Below are 11,619 nucleotides of genomic sequence, written 5' to 3'. Positions count from 1 at the left end.
GGCGAAGTGCCCAAACATGAGGCATTTAAAGCACCTCTTTAGTGAAATCTGCTCTCTTAAACGGCAGACAACCCATCCAATCCGAACTTTTCCGTCCGCCAACAACTTCTGCGCTGTCTCCGCTGGTACTCGTATTGTGGCCGTTTGAGTACCGCTATAGGCTTTTCGTAAACTGACAACAGACTCCTCGGCAAGTTCTTCCAACTTGAATTGCTCCTTCAGAGCAGTACAAATTTCTGCTTTCGATGTTATTTCATCGAGATCCTTACATTTTATGTAGATCTCATGTTTTTGGGCACGCACTGCGGCATTCTCCCCAAGTGAGATTTTCTCTTGAGTGTGAAAGTCATCAGTTTTGCCACCACTGGATCTTTTCAGCTCGAACATGAGATCCTCTTTCTGGGTTCTTCAGATTCTGTTCACATTTTCGCTTAGATCTTTTAGGTCGGGATCAGCTTTGACCTTTTTGAGTATCTCCGCGTAGGACAAATTGCCCTGGACTGGAGATAACAATTGATCTGAGCGAGTTCGGACTTTTGCTTTTCGTTTCGCTTTTTTGTTGGTAACTTTAGCCCATCCATCGTTTTCGTTCATCTTGAGCTTTGCAACGCTGGTCGAGTTTCCTAGATTCGCTGTATGCTTTCCTCCTTCTGAGCTGTTGGTGTTGGTTTTCAGGGTGTCCTGTCCGCCTTTTTTTCTCTTAGCCGCCTGCTGATTATGATCTGCCTCTTTTTCACGTACTCGCTTATTTCGCTGGAATTCGATGGTATTACGATTAGGCGTCACTTGGGTCGCTTGTGATACTGTTGATACTGTTGGCACAGCGAGGTTCGGCGTGTCCTTATTATTCTTTTCCTCCATCTATGAGCTATTATAGAGGACTCTAATAGCCCTCACCATATTCTTTATGGCTTGGTGCACGTTGTGCTTGTCCTTGATAAACTCGGATAGCTCAACTATTTTTGCCCCAAGCTGAACAAAGGGTAATTCCTCCGAATCGGGACTCCGCTCCCTATAAGCCCCGACAGGGTTACTCCTTTTATACGCTGTTTCATTTTTGGCAGTTATTGATCTTGCCTGTACTTTATCCTTCATCGTCTTTAGCATTGATGGAGATCTCAAAATTGATGAGCTTCTTTTGAATGGATCCTTTTCTTGTTCCTGGAGCACCTCCTGCTGTCGCGCATCTTGAACATATGCGGTGGGTGGTGCCACAGTTTTTGTTGTTGACGATCCGTCTTCAGTTCATCCTTAGTTGTTCTTGCTACTGGTGTTCTAGGTAAGGTCGTACTTCGCTTGAACACTTCCTTCTCTAGATCCAAATCACTTGTAACATTATATGGCAAGGTGGCCAAGTTGTCCACCACCGAGGCACTGCGGTCGAGGGATATCGACGCTTGCTCACTCCCAAAAGCCGCCGGTACTGGGGTTCCGAGCCTCTGCACCGTAAGTTTACTCCTTCTCTCGTCTTCCATGGTGGTTTTATATTCTGGGTATCCTTCCCATAGCCATTTTGGTCCGCGCACCAGAGATGAGCAAACACTAGGCCATGCACAGTCAGAAAAGAAAAGTGCATGAACACATATTTACACATCAATAGGTATGCCCTAATCCACCAGCTGAGGTCGCGCCTGATGGGAGATCTGGTCACTCCTCACAGGTCCGTCTGTCCGTCTGTCCGTCTGTCCCTGTGTCGGTCTGTCCGTCTTTTTGTCTGTTACACCTGATTAATTCGGAAACGGCTAGACCGATTGTCACGAAATTTGGTGAGAGCATGTGATCTGTTGTTCCCTTTACATACAGCAAGTGCCGCCATTTTGTGTTAATTTTAAGGGGGGGCACATGTACATGCGAATGGAGGGTGCAAAAGTTTTTTTCAAAAGATGTGGCCATGTGGGATATCAAATGAAAAGGCTCAATTAGTACTTTTCTAAACTGGTTCCATATTTGGTATCGGGTGAAACATAGGCGAGCGAGGGCTCAAAAGATGACCCCAAAAAAATGTAACAGGTCTCGTTCTCAGAACGAAAAATGTAAAAAGTATAATGGAACTTATGGTGAAAGCAAGGGGATATGGATCGAAGTTGAAAAGGTGATTGCAGCCATCGGTAAGAAGCTTAGGCAGGAAGAAGTCATCTGAAAACATGAACGCAAGAGAAACACGAATGTTAAAACGAGCGCAGAATAAATTCTGATCCAACAGGCGAGGTAATACCAAATGGGAGTCCCGCGGGGAGTGGACGGAGAAGGAGGTGGTTGTAATGGGTAAGAGTAACTGCAAAGAATAAGTAGAAAAATTTCACCTTTTACTTTATCTTACTGATCTCTTCGATTATTCATCAGATGACTTGTGAAATTTGATTGTACGATATACATACGTACATAAGTTCATATGAAGGTGTAGATAGTAAAATGTTGAAAAGAAATTCTCATGCTGAACCCAAGCAGACTAATTGGATGTTATGCTCAATACAGGTATGGTAAATCCCTTGGTAACATTTAGTAGAGACTAAGAATAAATCTCTACGTGGTCACATACATATTTGCCGATAACAAACGTAGGGAAATCCCCGTCGAAACTTTCCCAACAATACGATCATTAAGAATTCTAAGATTATGTAACACCGAATTGTTAACTCGCAGCATGTCTTGATTTGGATATTTTTTCCTCTTTTGGTTCTAGTCTTTCTTCTAGCGGAAAGTGAAATCTACTGCAGTTATCTAGAAAAGAATGAAACTTGTTTTAACTTATGTGAATGCATAGGTACAACCGTTACACGGTTAGATATTATTTTGCAGACCAGTAAGGTCGACTAGGAGAAATTTTGATTAACTCAAAGTTACTAAGTTGCCTAATATTGTTGGCATTTATTTGAATATTACATCCGATTGGTTGTCAATAATGTGTAACTAAATTCGATTTTATGTACATATTTTATAAAATTGATTTAATCGATTTTGTTTATCAAATTTGTAAATCTGAATGTAAAATTAGCAGTTTTGTTGTAATGCTAATAACAAGTCGGAAACTGGTAGCTTCCCGCATTTATAGAAACATGAGGGAATAAAAGTCGGATTTCTTCAAAATTTATTTGGTTGAGTGATTTTAGTTTAACAACGCAATTTAATATAACATTGTTAACAGTAGATCGATTTATATCAAAATATTATCGTTCTAGCTCATAGAGTGAACTTCCGATAATGGCCGTAATTTGTTATTTCGGAGTTGTCACAATCTGGGCAGATGCGGGATTTTACCTAATACTAGCACTAAGTGCCAAGCTTTTGGGCTCAGACGATCCTACCTACTTAAAAAATGGTGGCTTTGGTCAGCCTTCGGGTCAACTGCGTCCCAATATAACTACCCCTTGATAATTGATACTGATGGCACCCTTCCATTACTGTCGCCAAAAACTTTATTAGTTTGGGATCAATGCCTGTCCTACAACGACCATGTCGACAATGAGCTGCTCTTTACAACCCCTTGACCCGACTAGGCAGTCCTTCTGTTCCTCGGACAGAATGCTGTTGGTCTCGAGGTGTGAATTGACACTAATAATGACTAACGAGGCGGTCAAAGGGTAGTATAGGTTCCAGGGCGAAAGGTGGATTGGTACCCACGATAGAGCATAAAACCTGGGAAATGCCTGCTGAACTAACACCAATAGCTCTACTACCAAACCCTATTTCCACCTCCTCGTGGTGATCGCTGGGAGTTCTTACTTCATGAAAAACTGCAGACGGAGAAAGATGATGGCGGGTCTCCCGCGCTAAAAACGTGACAAAATGTACCAACTGGTCCTCCAGATTGGGGGTTGGGTAGGGCTAACAACCGTACACGGAAAACCGATGTTACGAAGCCACGGAAGGAGCCTTGGACAGGATGGATTTTACAATGACGAATCCGGCAACGACAACGGATTAACGATTTGTGCATTTTCTCATGGAATGTGCGCTCTCTGCACAGACCGAATGCTGCTGAGCAGCTAGCAGATACCCTGTCCCAATATAAGGGTGATATACCAGCGTCGCAAGAGATGCGATGGACAGGGACCGGTTTCCTGGAGAGGAGCCGCTACACCGTATATTATAGTGGCCATCCAGTAAACCGTGTGCAGGGAGTAGGTTTTGATTTAGTCAGCCAAAAAATGAAACCTGCTGTTATCGGCTTTGAAAACATAAGCGAACAGCTATGCACTCTGTGCTTCTACGAGGTAGTTGAGGGGACCCCCGGAGCCTGTCCCAAGTATGATATCAAAATCATACTTGGAGATTTCAATAGTCAAGTAGGGACGGAGCCTGTATTTAGCCGATACGTCGGCTCCCATAGCATATATAGGGATACCAAAGATAAGGAACTGCGCATTATTCAGTTTGCAGTATGGCACGAAATGGTTGTTGGAAGTACCAGGTTTGCGCGGAAAGCAGTCCACAAACATACGTGGGCCTCTCCAGACGGAATCACTTTCAACCAAATTGACCACGTGCTGATAGAAACGCCGCCACTTCTCAGCCTTGATGAATGTCAGAACATATAGGAGGACCAATATAGACTCGGACCACTATCTCGTTGGCATGGTGCTCCGAGCTCGAATACCCGCTACAATCCCCTCTGACAATCAAGTGAGAGTGAATACTGAAGCCACAAAGATACTTGGCCCCAGCCGCAAGAAAAGTCGGAACGGTTGGTTTGACGATGAATGTAAGCAAGCAATGGAACAGAAGAATGCTGCATACCGAGTAATGTTGCATTCTAAAAGAACGTGCGCAGAGACTTATCACGAACTCCGTCGACAGGAGAAGCGACTTCACAGACGGGAAAAGGAAGCCTGGGAGAACAAACAAGTCAATGAACTAGAAAACTACAGGGAGCAACCGCACCAGGCGCGGAAGTTTTACCAACAAAGTCACCAGGATGAAGCCGTATACATCTCGATGCTCATCCTGCAGAGCCAAAAAGGGGAAGGGGAGTATTGTGATGAACTGCTCAACAACCAAAATATCGGCAAGTTGGAGGTTCCACCAACTGAAAACGACGGACAAATACTGCCACCAGCAAGCATAGAAGAAACAGTCTGTGCAATTCATCGGCATAAAAACTATAAGTAGCCTATGGAATTACAGCCGAATTGGTTAAACATGGAGGTGATCAATTACACCAAGTGGTACATAAGCTTGTGCTCAAAGTGTGGGACAGACAATCAATCAATGCCTGACGACTAGCAACGAGGCTTTGTCTGTCTCATACATAAAAAGGGGGATATCACACATTGCAGCAATTATAGAGGTATCACGTTGCTGACTACCGTCTATAAGATATTCTCCGCTATCTTGCTAGGCCGGATAGAACCATACGCTTAGCACATCATTGGCCCATATCAATGAGGCTTCACCCCAGGAAAATCAGCAACAGATCAGATTTTCTCTGTGCGGCAAGCGATGGAAAAACTGTTGGAATATGGACACCAGTTGCACCATCTCATCATGGACTTTAAAGCCGCCTATGATAGCATAGTGAGGGTAAATCTGTACACGGCCGTGAGAGAATTCGGCACCCCAACGAAATTGATAAGACTGACTAGGCTGATCCTGGCCAATATGCGACGCCAGATAAAAGCAGTAGGATCACTCTCAAGACCAATCGACATCAACAACGGTCTACGACAAGGGGATGCCCTATCATGCTGAGGTAAATGCAAGAGGTACGATCCTCTTTAAGTCCACCCAACTACTGGCCAATGTTGACGATATCGACATAATGGGAAGAATGACCCAAGATGTACAAACTGCCTTCATTCGGATGGAGTAGGCGGCGCGAGATCTTGGGCTGCTCATCAACGAAGGCAAGACAAAGTATAGAGTAGCAATGTCAGCACCGAAAACCACCGAACCACAACCGATAACAGCTGCGATGATGAAATCCGCGCACGGTTGTTGTCAGCCAACAGAGCCTATTTCAACTTACAAAAGCTGTTCTGCTGGAAATATCTCACCATAGGGTCAAAGCTCTTACTGTACAAGACAATGATCTGGCCAGTCCTCAGTCTGCAGTACAAAGACGGAACCGTAGGAAAACGGATTGGGCAAAGTTCAGTGAACTTCTTGGCAATAAAGTACAGTTCCCTAGGCGACTAAGGACTCCTTTGGCGCTGGAAGATGAATTGAAAACTCGGAACTGCATACTTTTAGAGTGCTATGAAGAGGCTTGTCCTATTTCCCGAGGTCAAAGCGGTAAAACGGTCCCTTGGTGCAACCGAGAACTGCAAAGACTCAGGAAATCAACCAAACGACTTCTAAACCGTGCTTGCAAAAGTAACAAGAAAGAAGACTGGTTAAATTTCAGGAACTCACAACGTGAATATAAGAGGCTCGTTAGGTGTTCGAAACGAGATTCCCTTAGAGCGTACTGTGAGGAACTGGAAGGCGAAAGAGAGACTTCGAGGCTGTGCAGAGTCTTCAAAAGGGATGAGTCGGCCAAGTTGGATTCTCTTAGAAAACCCGACGGTACTTTCACGAGCTCCAGACTGGATTCAGTACAGACCCTCCTGGAAGTACACCACCCGGGAGAACGGGTGAGAGAAGTGGTAGGGGGAGAGTTGACGGTTCTTGCAACCCCTTCAACACGCAAGTGTTGCAAGGGGAACTGGAACACTGCGAAAGCGGTTGTTACTCATGAAAAGGTGAGAGCTGCCATACTGTCCTTTGAACATTTCAAAGCACCTGGCATGGATGGCATCTATCCGGGAATGCTAAAGGAGGGTATGGAGCATTTAGAGCGACCTCTAAGAAATATTTTTCGAGGATGTCTTGCTCCTGGCTACGTGTCTTCTTCTTGGCAACAGGTTAAGGTAGTTTTCATACCGAAACCTGGGAAAGATGACTATTCTAATCCAAAGAACTTCAGACAGATCAGTTTGACTTCATTCTTGCTGAAAGGTTTGGAGAGACTGGTGGAGCGTCACATTCGTGGAAAGGCGCTTAGGTCACACCTACTTAGTGAAAACCAACATGCTTACCAACGTGAAAAATCCTGTGAGTCTGCTCTTCATTCTTTGGTCACAAAGATAGAGGATGCAACTTTGAATGGTGAGTACGCCATGGCGGTGTTCGTGGACATTGAAGGGGCTTTTGACTGTGCGCCTTTTCAAAAACTTTGTGATGCCGCCAGAGCGCATTGTGTTGATGATGCTTTAATTAAGTGGATCCATGCTATGCTAATGCAAAGATTGCTGTGCGCTGAGTTACGGGTCGATCGCTACCTGACTACAGAAGCAACGAAGGGCTGCTTCCAAAGAGGTGTGCTTTCGCCAGTTCTGTGGAGTATGCTGATCGACTCACTACTATGCGAACTGCAAAATTTGGCAATACACGCTCAAGCTTATGCTGACGACGTGGCTGTACTTGCGGTTGATCGGGATCTTGAAACTGTGTGTAGGAATATACAACGTTCCGTTGATATGATAGGCAGCTGGTGTCTCAGACATGGTCTGTCAGTTAATCCAAATAAAACCACTATGGTTTTATTCACAAAAAGGAGAAAACTGGATGGACTTTGCCTCCCTTAGATGAGGGGTACTACCTTCAACTCTCCGAAGAAGTGAAATATCTGGGAGTCACTCTAGATAAAAAACTTCTTTGAAACAAACATGTAGAGGTAAAGATGAAACCAGTTCTCACAGCTTATGGGCTGTGCAGATGGATCTTTGCCTCGACATGGGGACTCAGGCTTCATGTGGTAATGTGGATATACGTTGCTATCATTAGGCCGATGTTCGCATATGAATCCGTAGTGTGGTGGGTTAAGGTGAGACAAAAAGGTTTTCACCGTAAACTAGCCGCACTGCAAAGAACTGTGTGTCTGGGTATCACTGGTGCCATGAGCACGACATCTGGCGCAGCTCTGAATGCACTACTCAATTTGCAACCCCTGGATATATTTATTCAAAGCACTGCAATGAGAGCAGCTCATAGACTAATTCGATTAGATCTAAGGGAAAACAACGAATGTGGGGGGCACAGAGCATTGGAAGAGTTATTGGGATGGCTGAATCCAGTTCTTACAATGCCTTCTGATTCTCGTGTCCCCATACATCTGTTTGGTAGAAGATATGAAGTTACCCTGAAGCGTAGAGAGAACTGGGGAGACCCAGAGGAAGAGAGCGATGGCTCAAAAACAGAAGAGGGTTCTGGAGCCGTAATCTCGAATAAAAACGAGAAGTGGGCTTGGGACAATATGCAACGGGTTTTCAAGCCAAAGTTTATGCGATCCTAAGGGTGGCAAACTGGGTGATTGACGAGCGGTTGAAGGGCAGACGCATCATAATCTGCAGTGACAGTCAAGCTGCATTGAGGGCATTGAGCAGTCCTTTGATCACCTCGAAAATCGTTTAGGAATGCAGAAACCATTTGAACTCTATGTCTAGATTCAATATGGTGGTACTCTGGCATAGAAGGAAATGAAATCTCGGACGCTTTAGCGAAAGAGGGGTCAGTCTCCCCTATGCCGGGACCGGAGCCAGCAATTGGAGTATCAGTAGCATTGGCTAAATCTGTTTTCAAAAACTGGGTACAAGCTTCCAACAATGACAGGTGGCAGAGCCTAAATGCTGCTCGACACACCAAACTTTTCCTGTGAGAACCGAACATACGTACCGCAAATTTATACTGTCGAAAAGCAGGAGGACTTGCAGGTGTATTGTGGGCATTCTGACAGGCCATAATTCACTAGCTGGGCATATGTTCAGAATAGGAATTACCGAAGATGACACCTGTCCCTCCTGTAATGAGGAAGCGGAATCCACGGAGCATTTCCTATGTGAATGCCCCGCCTATGGACGCATCAGGCATCAGATCTTTGGTGCCAATGTTCCCCAATTGCGACGGGTAGCATCACATCCACTAGCGGAAATCCTGCGATGCGTTAACGAATCCAGAATATTCGGGGTTAGGCGAGTACAATGGGCCAACACGGCCTGAGTGCTCAGAAGCTGTAGCTTCTCCTCCACCATACACAGACACGCCAGTCCTCATGTCTTTTTCTTCAGCCTTTGTCCCGTTCACAAGCGGGGTCGGCTCGTCGTGATCGGCTTCGCCATTTGGCTCTATCGAATGCCTGATCTGGGTGCAATCTCGAGGCTTTCAAATCCCCATCCAGCGTATCAAGCCACCGTTGCTTAGGTCTGCCGTTTGGTCGTTTACCATCGACTTCGATGTTCAGACCAATCTTTGCAAGTGAATTCTCGTTTGCACGAATTGCGTGACCATACCATCGAAGACGCCTCTCTCGCAACTTTTCCACGATCGGTGCAACCCCATAACGATCGCGGATATCCTCATTTCGGATGTGATCTAAACGTGTGACGCCACTAGTCCAACGTAACATCTTCGTCTCCATTACCGCGAGACGCCGTTCATTGTCTTTTATGGTCGGCCAACACTCAGAACCATAGAGAGCGACTGGACGGACAACATTGCGGTAAATTTTAGATTTGAGACGGTCGTTGATACGTCGATCACAAAGGACACCAGTTGCGGAACGCCACTTCATCCAGGTTGCGTTAATGCGTGAAGCAATTTCATAACGCAGCTCTCCATTGGCTGATAGCGTTGACCCGAGGTATTTAAATCGCTCAGATCTGGGCAGATCACTGCCGCTGACAGTGATTGTGCCTGTTTCATGTGGATCGGTCGTCAAAAATTCAGTTTTGTTTAAATTCAATCTGAGACCATGTTGCATGAGGCGATCATTCCATTTTTGAACAAGTTGCTCGAGATCATTTTTGCTATCAGATGCTAGGAAAACATCATCTGCATAAAGCAGCGTGTAGGGCGCTGGACGTTGGATATCCCGTGTGACGGTGTCCATAACAAGGACAAAGAGGAGTGGTGAGAGGGCACTTCCTTGATGAACTCCAACAGAGACACGAAGCGGTTTTGATACACCCGCCATACTTCGAACTTTACTTTTCGGATCGTGATAGAGCAATTGAACCCAGCGCATGAGTTCTTCTGGCACGAAGTGTTGTCGTAAAGCAGACCAGATGAGTTCGTGTGGTACACGGTCAAACGCTTTCTCTAGATCCAGAAAGGCAATGTAAAGAGGGCGATGCTTCTCACGGTGTTTCTCCATGAGTAACCGCGCAGCGTGTATTGCGTCAGTAGTTCCGCAGTTCTTGACAAACCCGGCTTGATTCACGGTTATTTCAACGATTTCGCGAATACGGTTGTCAAGAATGCGTTCAAAAATCTTCATGGTATGGGAAAGTAACCGGATCGGACGGTAATTTGAACATTCTGCTGGACTACCTTTCTTTTTCCATATTGGAACAGTGGTACTTTCTTGCCAGTCAGATGGTGTTCTTCCTTCCTGAATAACCCGGTTAAAGAATTCACTCAGCCACGGTGTCGGGTCCCAGCTCTTTGCTTTCCAGAGCTCAGATGCGATGTCGTCAGGTCGTGTTGCTTTCCCCGATTTCATTTGTTTTATTGCCTCCTCGACTTCAGTTGCGCTGACTGGTGGAACTGCTTCAAATGTCGACAATGATTGTGGAAGTGGAGGATGAGCAAATTCTTCAGTTGAAATCTGCTCGAAGTATTCTCGCCATCTATCCGTCGTGGCTCGACGATCAGTAAGCAAAGTACCGTTCTTGTCATTAACACAACAGAAGTGTTCGATATCCTGTGTGCGTTCATCACGGCTTTTAGCAAGTCGGTACAGATCTCTCTCGCCATCCCGAGTGTCCAGTTTATCGTAAAGATTTTTGAAATGGTTCGCTCGGGTGACAGCGACCGCTTTCTTTGCTTCCCGGTTGGCATTCTTATAAATTTGCCAATTAGCAGGCGTTTTATCGTCGAGAAATTTGTGGTAGAGGCGTTTCTTTTCACGGACCTTCATTTCAACATCATCATTCCAAAGCCAAGTATCTCGGTTGATGTACCGCTTACCTGGCTTGGTGACCCCGAGGGTTGCAGAGGCCGCTTTGTGGATCGTGTCTTTCATTTCGTTCCATGATTCTTCCACATTCGTAATGGTTGGCAATCGTATGAGTGAGACCGTTTCTTCGTTCTTCTCACCAAATCGCCACCATTTAATGCGCGGCGGGCCAGTGCGTTCCTCACGCCGTTTTATCGGTGGCTTAATTCGCAGGACAGCAATCAACGGCCGATGTTGAGGTGCGATGGTCTCATAGGGAACGACTTTGCAATCAGTGACAGTGGTAAAATGTTGACGTCTTATGAGAATATAGTCGATTTGCGTTTTATTGTTCCCACTATAAAATGTGGGAAGATGAGACAATCTTTTGATGAACCATGTATTCATAAGTACAAGGTCATGGGTGTCCGCAAAATCAATTATACGCTCGCCACCTTCGTTGCGCGCTCCGAACCCCTTTCCCCCATGGCACCTGTTACCGTCTGCCTTTTCACCCACATGACCATTAAGGTCGCCGGCAATGATTATGTAATCGTCAGCAGGCACGTGACAAGTCTTTTCATCGAGAAGTTGCCAGAAGGCATCTTTCTCGGCATCAGGTCGGCCTGTCTGTGGTGCATACGCGGTGAAGAAGTGAATAGTGCGATCAGCTGATATAATGGTGAGCTTCATCAGCCGATCATCAA

Source organism: Hermetia illucens, chromosome 4 (assembly GCF_905115235.1).
Source record: "Hermetia illucens chromosome 4, iHerIll2.2.curated.20191125, whole genome shotgun sequence".
Lineage (NCBI taxonomy): Eukaryota > Metazoa > Arthropoda > Insecta > Diptera > Stratiomyidae > Hermetia > Hermetia illucens.
The sequence above is the reverse complement of the archived record's forward strand: the minus strand, read 5'-3'. Positions refer to the sequence as shown.